Below are 13,899 nucleotides of genomic sequence, written 5' to 3' on the forward strand. Positions count from 1 at the left end.
TTTGACATGTCCTTTCCTGTGCGGCGCTACCCAGCTGTCCTGCTATGACCGGATATGTGTCGGCTCGTTTTCCATTAGCGCTGTCAGTGATTATACGTGCACCCCTCAACGCGCTTCCAAAACTCAACTCCCTCCATCTTAGCCTGTCCTGACCCTATCTTCTCCTTTCGTATACTGTGAAATTCTCCAGAACTGTCATCTGCTGCAATATCTCATTTTATTGTAAAGCAATGAGAGTGACATGTTTGAGAGGTTACGCAAAAGCACTTTTCAAATGACCATTTCTGTGGTGAACTGCCCCAAATGTAAGGACGAGGGTTTTTTCTGTTGTACTTTGTTTTTATTTACAAACGGTATCCTAAGAAAGAGGAAATACCATGATTGCAAAGTCTATGAATTGTTCGATTCAGTTGAATTTATTTATATAGTGGCGATAACGATTGAAATGGCCTCAATGCGCTTTTCAAAGCCCTACTAAACAAGCACTAAGGTGACGCAGGCAAGGAAAAACTCCCTTTCAACAGGAAGAAACCTTGAGCAGAACCCAGCTCATAATGTTAACCTTCAGTAGCACTTAAGAAAATGACCCTAAAAAAATCTGCCGTAAATCATTTCCTGAGATAACACATGTAACTCTGTGTTATCATAACACAAATGTTCTACCTATGAATCAAGTTCAGTTGAATTTTGGGTTCGGTACTCACTCTGTGAGGTGAGCTGGCTTTGGATATGTTAACTTAAAATTGTAACATGCAATATTTGCAGATGGATGCAATAGAAATGGGGTTGGCTTCATAATGGTGATGAGGGAAAAGGTAAAATGAACAGAAAATGTTTTTCTGTGTTCCTATGCTGGCAGCTGACCTGTAACGTTTTGCACATAATATCAGTCTTGGTTCTGTCTTGTCTGTTGTAGACACTGTTTGAGATGGGTGTGAAAGACTAATGAATGATATGGAAGCGATGATATGGTCAGTTTCTGGTCCAAAAAGTATTTCCTGTTCCTGACCATGACAGGTAAAATATGACATGGTTTCAGATCAAATCTTTGTTAGCTTCATATAGCTTGTAATCCTGGTTTAATTTATAAAGCTTTGAAAGGTCATGTCCTGTATTTTCAATAATGTCATCTTTGGAAAAGATAGAGATGTGGATATACCATGAAAAACAGTGCAATTAGTGAACAGTTAATATAGTTAATAATATCATAGATGTTCAGCTTCTCTTTCATCATTCACTGTTATTGCGGCTTTTGCTAATTAAACTTTTGTCTAATCTAATCTTTGTCTTGTCTAAGATGGGTGTGCAAAGCCGCTCAGCATTTCTAACGGACAAATGATATGTGAAAGCTGTCACTGATGTCTCATTTCCCTCAGTGTTCATGTGGATCCAGTGTGTGTATCTTAGGCTGTTTCCAGTGGGCCACCATTTAGATTAACTAAATCATGCTTCTGACCCAGTTCAGAACCAGTGGATTAAGATCTGTTCTAGGGCTGTAGCGTCCTGTCACACATGTTGTCTGCACTAGACTGTCACATTTCTTGATAATAAATGTCCTCTTTCAGTACACCAGCGGAATGACTGCCTCTGTGTCTACATGGCCTTATCTGAGGATTTCTCAAAGCCTGAAAGCGTGCTGTAGGCTGCTGAAGTGGGGATGTTAGTGTTCTGCGATCATCAGTACTGGTACTGGCTTAATCAGTTTACAGCCATGTCAGTGCTGAGTGGGTAAGGCGGCTATCCCGGGCACCATACTGTGCCACCTCGCGTGCCTGGCAGCCGCTCCTACCACAATCTCCTGTGCACCATCCATCCGTGGAGGATTTAGAATGGATTTACTGCACTGATGAAGCTGTTGGAGGACTGCCTGGCATCATGGCTGGTGTGGTCTGATAGGAGGAGACGTGGTCACCTACTTTTTGTACCGCTGGACCGTGCACAAGTAGGTCAGCCCCTGACTCCTAAGTATACTTCTCTTCTGTCAGACATCTTTCAATACCAGTGTCACTATGCCCTGGCTATTACCAAGAGACCCTCAACATGAGAGTTCCATTCGGTAAAGCACTGAAATGTGGCCATGCCCTTGAATGCTTTATTGAGTTAATTAGTACTTAGAGACCACTCTGCCCGTGCCAGAGGGTGGTTTCATTCTTCAGAGGGGCCTGGGCACGTGCCTGCTTAATTGAGATTATTTGATTTCTGCAGCGATGTGGGCGTAAGGGCTCAGTGAACGTGCACACATGCAGATGAAAGTAGGCCAACTCACTAGGCCAACTCACTAATCAAGTTTGTAGGACATCATTATCATTGAAGCTTAAACCTCATCAAGCCCTTACACCGACTATGATGAGAACTCTTTTATGCCGTGGACTCATACAGAGAAATAATTTTTGAAACATGACTGACATGATGCTGTCTGCTGTATTTTCTTTCTGCCTATGAATTAACATTCATAGGCATAGGCATAGGCTGTGGCCGTAGCCATTAGGCTGCTTTCCAATAGGATGTATAGAGTTGGATGTATAGAGAATAGATGGATGGATCATATGCTCCACTTCTAATCATGTGCTGTCATGGTAGCATGAAAAAAAAACATTTCTCTTTTTCCACATTATAAACCACAAAAAAACTTTATTTTTTTTCCCCTTTCAGAATAATGATGAGTGACAATGTTATGCCAGGTGTATGCAGGCCACCACAAATCTAATAAGTATCTAGAGCTGGCATAAACAATATTACCCCATGGCCCAGAAACCTGTGTCTTATCATTATCCTTTCAGTTAATTTGTTTGTACAGTGTAGAGTGCCATCACACAAATGACTCCCGCAGACCGAGGTCTAAATCCCAGTTTGACACTGCCTTCTGCATCTCAGCGTCAGTTTCTGGACTACATCGCCAGTCCCCACTTGGCGTCCATATGTACATTATACATCTTGTACTGTGCATGCGTCCAGCCGGATGTTATTACACCACATTTATACAGTATCTGTGTTTTAGAGACCATTACAGCTCTCTATGATGCTCTTAATGCATTTCAGATCTCAATATGTAAGTGCAAGCACAGGACTGACCTTAAACCTGTAAATCTCTTAATACCCATGGCGTTAGATTCACTGAGTGTGTCCTTACTGCATTTTAGTCACAGGCACCAAAGGCACTGACATGGAAAGACCAGGGGACTCACCCCATCGCAAGCCAGAGGTGCCAAGACACAGAAATAAAATAGGATTATGAAATGAATGTTCCCACACTCGGGTTACATAACTTTAATAAGTCAGAAGTGAGGATCGACCCCGGAGGCACATAACAGGCCCTGCTCATCCTTCTGTACCAGGGAAGGACCAACGTGAGTATCAATTCCGGATGTGTGTGTGTATGTAATGAGATAACTAATCAATCTACTGGCCATAACATGTATATTAGCTTCCAGAAAGCTTTTAGTCTCAATAAAATTAATGATTTTCATGAAAGCCTAAAGTTACAAAGAAATGAGTGAAGCACAATGGTGATTAGTTCGCAGCAATCGGTAGATCAAGGAGTTAACGTCAGTCTTTTGTTTAATATCGTACACAGGTAAGGTTGAGTTCCTGCTACTAACCAAGTCCTACTTTGCATTACATTAATAATCATCCATGACAGAAACCTCAATTGGAATTACTCTGCCATCTGCTGGTCACTTAAAGTAGCACAGGAACCATAATGCTGTTTTTTAATTTTAGATATACCAGTTTGTTGAACTGAATACCATTTCAGTCATCATGCTCAATTTACAGTTTTCGTCTATATCGTTCTCCTTTAACAAAACATGTATCAGTTTTGAATCATGTATCAAATCAGTCAAATTGATTATTCAGCTCAGGTCACCTACTCAGTCTTTGGCACAGACAGCCCTCATTCTTGGATACCATCTCATGAGCATCTGGGGTATCGAACACTAAAGGTTGCCTGAAGGGGATTTATTGTACATCTGCATTGTAACAAAAACGTTTGGATCGAGCGGGTCAGTGCAGCGTTATGGAATACCAAGATGAAGACGCAGGCACCATTGGCATTTCCATGGAGTTTATAATATACTTCTCGCAGAGGTGCCAGTTGTGAAACTTAATTTTGGAGACAGGACAATGGTTAATAAAGGTTATAAAGGTTGTAAAGGAGTTAATGTCTTCGGACCTCTTCTGTTATGTTTGTTCATAATCGACAAGAAGAGGAATCAGTGAAATCTCAGAATTTATTGGAAATTTATACTGGACATTCTGCTGATATCTGATGAAATTGAATTTGCCTCTCCAAATAGGTAATAAAATAATAAAACCAGCCTCGTGGGAATATTGCTTTGTAACCTCTACTGCGCTCTGTTTGAAATCGTTCCAGCTCCGTCCATTACAGACCACGACCTAGTATTTCCTTATCGTGTTTTACAATACGTTGTATATATTATCTGTAAACATTAGAAACGTTTCTAAACTGTCAAATACATATACTCATTGTGTGCACTTCATCCAGGTCGTGGGCTGGAACCATTGTTTGGATTTGGATGCAAATGTTCGTCGGAAGGTTTTAATAGAATATTAATAAAGCACGCTAAAGTTGAAGAATAGACCGGAGGCAGAGTCAGTTTCAGTTGGCTTGTATTACAGCATGGAGACCCCTCTCGCTGTTGGTTCAAGAACGGTCTAACCTGATGCAGTATGCTATCAGGTTTTATACAAAGAGAAGGGGGGTGGGATACAGTGAGAGGGTCACCTATGGGGGGATGGGGATGCCAGGACACAAGGCTTTATACAAAGAGAAGGGGGGTGGGATACAGTGAGAGGGTCACCTATGGGGGGATGGGGATGCCAGGACACAAGGCCTCTAGCAGGAAGAGGGGGGGGGAGGGTCACATGTCATTTGCATTGGATCTCAGTGAGAGACAGACGTAGTATACGTTCAGAGTGAGTTGTAGATACAGAGAAGTACATCTTTACCTATAATAATAACAATAATTCCAGTTCCATCAGTCCCCCAATTGAGCATATATATGCTCACACAATAATAACCAGGCAACAGCCAATCAGGGCAGGACACATCGAAATATGTTACAGATAGGGATGATACAAATTAACAGTGGAATGTCTATTTTGCAGTTCCATCAGTAGTTATCTTGTGAACACACAGAGCCCACATGCAGAGTCCTTCTGCCATGTTTTCTGGGTGGGTAGTCTCTACCATGGCAAGACGTGCTGAATCAGGTGCTGAAACACCAAGCACGTGGATGGCCAGTTGATGAGTTCAGGTTTCCATTGTGGTCACAGGGTTGTCAAGAGTCCTTTTGTTTAGGCTGAGTGTGTATCTCTGAGGAGAGCTGAACAGTCCATGGCCATCTCAGGGTCCTGAGATTCTTGGCTGCGGGTACTTATCAAGTCTCACATGAGAAGCCAACAAAAGCATGAGGTGTTTGGAGAACATTAAAGCATTTTCATTTGACTGTGATATGGGGGAGGGGGAGGGGTGTTTGGTAACAGGAAATGAAATGACTACTTCATGAGTGAAGGCACAGGCATGGTAAAATAAAATGGAAGGTTGGACCAAACAAAGACAAATAGCACAAGACATTGACAAAATAAAATAAAAAGGAATACAGGAAACAAAATAGCACAGTAGGGAGATCTCACATCAAACAAAAGACAACATAAAATAGTGCAGATAAGTCACAACAAGCCTTCAAATCCCCTATATGATAGCTTGGAAGCTATCACCTTTGAAAAGTAAATACAAGTTAAAGCAAGGCATTGTCAGACTTAAATCATACCAGACAAGAACAAAACAGTCAAAAGTCATATACCAGACAATAAACAAAGCAGTCAAACGTGGTCAAAAGTATGTCATTCTATATTCTCACTCAGTCAGTGAGTGGCATTGAAGTCCATTTATTCATCGGCTAGGAGTCGTGTAAGTACATTCATTCATCGGCTGGGAGTCGTGTAAGTACATTCATTCATCGGCTGGCCAGCCCACACACACACACACGTACACACACACGCGCTTGCGCAGTTGTTCGCTCAGAACACGCGTTGTCTGACTCGCGGGGAAACACAGACAAGAGAGCGCTTGCGCAGTTGTTCGCTCAGAAGACGCGTTGTCTGACTCGTGGGGAAACAAAGACAAGAGAAGTTAATAATCTGGTTACAACATGTAGGCAACACAGAACACAGAGAGTTAGCAGAAGTCTGCCTCCTCAACATTCACTGGCTTTGTGTGACTACCAGACAGATCACTTGAACAGCGAGCTCATTTGATTTTACTTAAAAGGGGCATTCCAACATATTGTGGGCCCAGCTAATGTGTCTATACATTTACGTATGTTTTTCCGAAAAGGCATCTTATTTCCATGTATCTTAAACATATACACCCAGGATGAAGGCTTTGTTAAAAGTCTTCACTCCTCTCCTTCTAACTGGCTAAGTTAGATCAATTTAGACAATGGGATAGATGGTGCTGTTTGAATCACTACTGATCAGTGGTGGTCCGTCAGGGCCTTCAAGGCCTTCTCTGCTGGCCTAAACATCATCAGAAAATAAATATAATAAATACATTTATTTTTAATATTTTCTTTTCATAAATATTTATTCAATTATTCCCCATAGTCCATTATCTTCATTTCATAGCTTCCAGCGTTGTTAATTTATGTTAGAGCTTTCATCCAATCATATTTCAGCTATCATGTGTTGCCACGCTCCGAGAAACCTTCCCCGAGAACAGAATTCTTCCCTGAGGCCTTCAGAATTCACATTGAAGGCCCGTGTACATCTGATTGGTTTTCACAACTGGCTGTTTCAGTTCATTTAAGTTGAATGAACTGAAACAGACAGTTGTGACAACCAATCAGATTTCGAGTTGGCGACACTGGGCCTTCTAGAAGGCCCGGAAGATTTCTTTCCTCGCGGTGAACGTGACACGTAAACGTCCTTTGATTGGATACTGAGGCAGACCGGTGCAGTGCTTCAGTGCTCAGTTTAGCTGGCTAATGCGAAAACGACGTACATCAGTTTCAATGCTTATTATGCTAGTTGTTTCAATTGGTAAGACTAAATATAATTACATTAACCAACTCAAATAAACTAGTTTACACCAACTTGATAATTCCAGTTTTTGATACAATTACAACGCCATTTTCAAGACGGAACTTTCAAGAAAAACTGGATATCGTGAGGATGGGAAGTTTAATGAAACTGCTTTGCAGGTGGGACAATGCAATGTTTAGTGGACAAACTTGTTTAAGCTCTCATAGGCTACTTTCGGTGGACTTAATAAAACTTTGTAGACTAATCCCTGAAAATCGCCTTTTATTTTTAAGTTGTGACAGTAATATCCAAGCGATCATATAACTGAGAGTTTACTACTCTTAATGTATTGTTAATACGGGTATATTGATTTTAAATGCTCCGGAAATATTAATAAAGTCTGTTGTACTCGACTATGTTAAGGTGATGCAATGCTCACTTATACTGCCTTTCTGTATAAATATAATGGTTCGAGAGCCATGGCGTCATAATGATAGTATTAGGAGGTGGATTCACTCAGTTTAACATCGTGTAGGACATCGCTGAAGGCCCAGTCGTGAAATGCACGGACCGCCACTGCTACTGATAGTCAAGCCTGGCCACTTTAAGAACAAAGACAACACAGATGGACGCACACAGGCTTATACAATGAACATAAAACACGGAACAGACAAACATATCACGCTGAAACAAACCAACCGAAACTGACCCGTCCTGGTCCTTATGTAGCCCTTTAGTCAATTCCCTGTTTAGACCTGGCTGTTACCTGAGTTCCTTTTAGCCACCTGAGTAATGTTTACTTATTGTAGTGAGTGGAGTCCAAAACACATTTACAATTATTTACAACAAATTTATTTAACCAAAATAGTCATGTATTTGAAACAAAAAAAGATTCAATAGCACAAATAAGCTTTGTCTATTTTTAGGCTATTTAAACTATATTGAAGAAAAGGTGATATGATGATAATACCAATCTCGCTAATCAATGAACTGCAATAAAACAGTAACTCACCTTTAAACTACATTATCCATAGAAGAGCTAATAATAAGCTGCACCAAATAGTCAAGGGTCAAAACTCTCCCTAGTATAACCTAAACTTTAGTTACTGTAATAAAGTTAGTCAGGGACATACAGATATAAAAGAAAAATACAAAAGCCGGCATGGAAAACAACAAATAAAATGATCAGTTCCCACCCCGTTGCAGGCCTGTTACCAGTTCTTTTGTGCCCAATAAGGGCTACTCACGACCATAACGCGATTGCACCGTTGGTATTGCCTCCAGTCTGTCTGTCTGCAATCCCACGTTGTTAGGCGGCAATCGTTTCTGCCAAACTGGTTGTCCCACGTAGCTGAATGGAACTGCTAACGTTCCTGGTAGCTAGCAGCGCTATTCAGTGGCGTGGCTCCCACGTAGGCTGCCTCAAAGGAACCACGAGTGTCCTGGTTACTCGGGTGCTATTTGAGCAGCACGTTCTCTTATCAAATGGCGGCGGTGCACCGTACTACCAACACTACTCCTCTACTGTATTAGCTAGCACTAGCTATAGATTACAATGCAAAGCAAGCTAGCTAGCATTACAAACAGAACATACAATAATGTGCCCTTTCGTTGGCTGAATAAAACAATAAAGCCTATAACTAAAAGTGTCTCAACCTTTTAACTACTACTGTCGTAGTCTTCTTAAATTCACTATTTTTCTTACTGTTACCTCGACGCAGTCGGTATCGTCTCAACTCTCCTATCACTCTTCTTCAGAACTCTCTCCTCTCACGTCTCTTTTTTTTTTTAAGATCCCGCCTCTCAACCAATAGGGAGTCACCATTCGTGAGTGATGGAAATAACCACCAACTACTGACCATTTCACCTAACTCACCTGTTAGATTGACTATTTTTACTTATAACTTGAACTTTGCAAACCTTTAATCGCTAAACCATATCCTATTGTTTTATCAAAAGTAATTTAAGTAGCATCTGTACACTTTAGGTATAACAACATTAATATTAAAGCACTACAATAACCTCAGGTTATACCAGGGCTTCACTCTCCCCCTTCTAAACGTCTGAATGTCCCCATCAGACGACAGTGTGCAGTAAGCAATAAAATATTACTCGTTAAGTTTTAACTCTATACATCCTTGTCCTGGTGCTACAGGATTTAGGTAGACTGTGAAACACGATATATCGGTACAGTTGCTCTCTGGGGTGATGGAGATTCTTACACCTCTATGGACCACAACCACCGGCTTGTAAGAGGGCTGTCCAGGTAAGTCATAGCTTAACCGAATGACTGGTTTGATCTGCCGTTTGCTGACACGGCAATCTGACTGATCATCATCACTGCTGTTGTGAGTGAATGACACTTCCAACCCACCATTCCCGGTGTCCACATCAAGATCATCTGCTTGGGAGGAGGCGTTGTCAATGTCCAGAGGAGGGATAGGTGCCTGTCCAGTCTCAGTGCTCTCTTCAACTTCTGACATTTCCTCATTGCCTGGCACTGCATGAGTTGGGTCATGCCGACTCTCCTGCTGCTGGGACTCATGTCGGTGTCTAGCCCTTGTGTGGGGCGGACTCAAGTTTGGCATTGTGACTTGAGAATGGAGAGGTCCTTCATCCTCTGACTCTGAAGTCTCCTGTTCTATAACATTCAGATCCCTTTTCACTTCCCTTGGCGCTCGTTCAATTTCTCTATTCCTTCTGGTCCTTGGTGGGCGTGGGGAACCTGCCTCCTCAACCACTTCTGGCAACCTAATCAATTGGCCCACTGGTAAGAGGTGGTCGCGGTGAAGCGTCTTTGCTCCTCCCACTCCGTTCTCAGGTTTCAGTCGATATACAGGTAAGTGAGGCAACTTCTCAACTACTCTGTAGGGTAGTGAATTCCACTTATCCTTCAGTTTTTGCTTCCCAGTTCCCCCAAACGCACGGATCAGCACTCGGTCTCCCTCTTCCAGGTGTTGAATACGTATTCTTGAGTCATAGGCCCTTTTGTTCTTCTGATGGTTTTTATTTGCAGCATCGACGGCTAGCTGATAAGCACGTCGCAATTCCTTCCGCAGATTTTCCACATACTGCTGATGGTGATGATCTCCTTGTTGCTCCATGGGTGTACCAAAACAGATGTCAATAGGTAAACGAGCCTCCCGCCCAAACATGAGGTAATAAGGGGAATATCCTGTTGCATCGTGGCGGGTACAATTATAGGCATGCACCATTGAGGCAACATGTTGGCTCCATCTTTGTTTTTTCGCAGGGTCGAGCGTGCCCAACATGGATAGGAGTGTGCGATTAAATCGCTCGGGCTGAGGATCCCCCTGGGGATGGTAGGGCGTTGTTCTTGATTTTCGGATTCCCAGCATACTCAGCAGCTCCTTTATCAGACGACTCTCAAAATCCCTCCCCTGATCAGAGTGGATGCGAGATGGCAACCCATAATGCACAAAGAATTTCTCCACTAACACTTTAGCTACGGTAGGAGCCCGCTGATCTTTTGTAGTGTATGCCTGTGCATATCGGGTGTAGTGATCAGTCACTACCAAAACATTTGAAATACCTCTGGAGTCTGGTTCAATGGCAAGAAAATCAATGCAGACTAAATCCAGCGGACCCCGGCTAGTAATCTGATTAAGGGGGGCTGTTTTTCGTGGCACGGTCTTCCGAGTCACGCATCTTCCACAAGTCTGGACATACTGGGACACATCCACTGCCATCCTTGGCCAGTAGTACCTGTCCCTGGCAAGGGCTAGGGTGCGTTCTGTACCCAGATGGCCGCAATCATCATGGAGTGCCTTGAGTACCATTTGGTGGAATTGTTTGGGGAGCACTAACTGAAAAATGTCTTTGCCAGCTGTCATAATCTTACGGTACAGCAGTTTGTTCATCAATACCAGTTTATTTCCTTCCCGCTGAAGTTGTACCACCTCTGGGCTATCACCCAGTCTGGTGGTAGGGGCCCATTTGCCTGTTCTCATAGCACACTTAATGGCCCCTATAGCTGCATCCCTATCTTGAGCGCATCTAAGCTCATCTTCACTCAGACGTTCCAAGCTCGGCATCTCCAGCCTCATCGGATATGCATACACCTCAGGGATGGCTTGGGGAGGTATACCTAATTGTTCAGCATAACTAATCAGTGTCTCCGCTTGTGCAGGAACACTCATTTTCTTACAGACTGCTTTCACCCCTTCAGGTGAGACCCATCCCTCCCCTTCAGCCACGTTTCGGGAGAGAGAGTCAGCATCTATATTCTCCCGCCCTGGTCTGTACTGAATTCCAAAATCATGGATGGAAAGGGCAGCTAACCACCGATGACCCGTGGCATTCAACTTGGCTGATGAAAGCACATACGTGAGGGGATTGTTGTCTGTTCTCACATTAAATCGAACCCCATACAAATAATCGTGGAACTTATCAACTATGGCCCATTTCAGGGCGAGAAATTCCAGCTGGTGGACTGGGTAGTTGCGCTCTGCATTACTCAGCTTACGACTTGCAAATGCCACTGGACGCAAACCCTCAGGGTATTGTTGATTGAGTACTGCACCCAATCCGTCGAAACTTGCATCGACATGCAGTATGTAAAGCTTTGAGGGGTCCCCAAACGCTAAAACAGGAGCATGGGTAAGACAGTGGATGATCTTGTTAAAGGCTGCTGAGCATTCCGAAGACCAACGATCTGAGAATGGCTCAGACTTCCTGAAATAGGTGGTCCCTTTGCGGTGACTTTTAGTCTTTTGGGTAGGCATGTATCCCCTTGTAAGGTCTGTCAGAGGGCTGATGATGGCAGAATAGTTCGCGATGAAGCGTCGATAGTACCCACAGAATCCTAGGAAGGACTGTAGGGACTTGAGGTCAGTAGGCTGCTTCCACTTTGCAACTGCCCTTATCTTTTCAGGATCTGTGGCTATGCCATCCGCAGACACAATATGGCCAACATACTTAACCTGTGGTTGGCAGAACTGGCATTTATCTAACGAGATTTTCAGGCCATATTCTTCCAACCGATCTAGCACTTTGAACAAGCGCTCTTCATGCTCCTCCAAGGAATGGCTAAAAATGATAATGTCATCAAGGTATACTAAGCACTGCAGCAGATTCATGTCTCCTACCGCTTTCTCCATCAACCTTTGGAATGTGGCGGGAGCTCCAGTAATCCCTTGAGGCATGCGCTCAAATTGGTAAAATCCCAATGGACAAATAAAGGCAGTTTTCTCTTTGTCTTCATTTGCCATCTTGATTTGGTAATAACCACTTCGCAAATCTATCACCGTAAACCACCTGCTCCCATTCAGACTATCCAACGCATCATCTATTCTTGGCACAGTGTATTGGTCTGGAACAGTCCTTGCATTCAGTGTACGGTAGTCGATACACATTCGGATTTTCCCACCAGGTTTCAAGACTTTCTTCACCAGACGGTGTTGGAACAATGCCAGAAAAAGCTCGCAAACGTTTAAAAGCATTTCCGTCCTGTGCTGGCCGCATGGACTTCCGAAAAAACTCCCCCATGGCTCTTATGAGAGAATCTGTCGAACTTGATGGCTCTTCAGACACAGGCCGACCCGGGTCAGGATGTGGAACACTTCTTACCCCACATAAAGGCCATGGCTGCCCACCCTTGACTGGTACAACTTCAGATGGAATGGTGTCTATGTTCACTCTCTCTTTGCATTCACAGTATGCAGTAAAATGTCCAGTGGCTGGTTCGAAAAGCTTCATCCTCACTTTAACTCGCCCCAGCACCTTTATAGTTGCAATGGTCTTCTCAATATCCTCCACTTCAACATCTTCGGGTATATTGGCAACCTCAATAACATGTTCTGGGTCCAGTCCCTCACCCTTGCACCAGTTAAGGATCATTGACATATTTATTTATTTATGTTTTTATTTATTTATTTATTTATTTTTTATATAGTTTGTTTGCTACCCTCCACTCACCTTTTAATTATAGTATTTTTGTGTACTGACTTACTTTTGCTTGCTTTAGGTTTTAAAATAAGACAAACATGAACTAAATCTATTCAGGTGATATTTGTAAGGTAATCAATACTAACTAAATCCCAGCGATGCCTCCATTTATGTAGCCCTTTAGTCAATTCCCTGTTTAGACCTGGCTGTTACCTGAGTTCCTTTTAGCCACCTGAGTAATGTTTACTTATTGTAGTGAGTGGAGTCCAAAACACATTTACAATTATTTACAACAAATTTATTTAACCAAAATAGTCATGTATTTGAAACAAAAAAAGATTCAATAGCACAAATAAGCTTTGTCTATTTTTAGGCTATTTAAACTATATTGAAGAAAAGGTGATATGATGATAATACCAATCTCGCTAATCAATGAACTGCAATAAAACAGTAACTCACCTTTAAACTACATTATCCATAGAAGAGCTAATAATAAGCTGCACCAAATAGTCAAGGGTCAAAACTCTCCCTAGTATAACCTAAACTTTAGTTACTGTAATAAAGTTAGTCAGGGACATACAGATATAAAAGAAAAATACAAAAGCCGGCATGGAAAACAACAAATAAAATGATCAGTTCCCACCCCGTTGCAGGCCTGTTACCAGTTCTTTTGTGCCCAATAAGGGCTACTCACGACCATAACGCGATTGCACCGTTGGTATTGCCTCCAGTCTGTCTGTCTGCAATCCCACGTTGTTAGGCGGCAATCGTTTCTGCCAAACTGGTTGTCCCACGTAGCTGAATGGAACTGCTAACGTTCCTGGTAGCTAGCAGCGCTATTCAGTGGCGTGGCTCCCACGTAGGCTGCCTCAAAGGAACCACGAGTGTCCTGGTTACTCGGGTGCTATTTGAGCAGCACGTTCTCTTATCAAATGGCGGCTGTGCACC

This window comes from Sprattus sprattus (assembly GCF_963457725.1).
Source record: "Sprattus sprattus genome assembly, chromosome: 4".
Classification (NCBI taxonomy): Eukaryota; Metazoa; Chordata; class Actinopteri; order Clupeiformes; family Clupeidae; genus Sprattus; species Sprattus sprattus.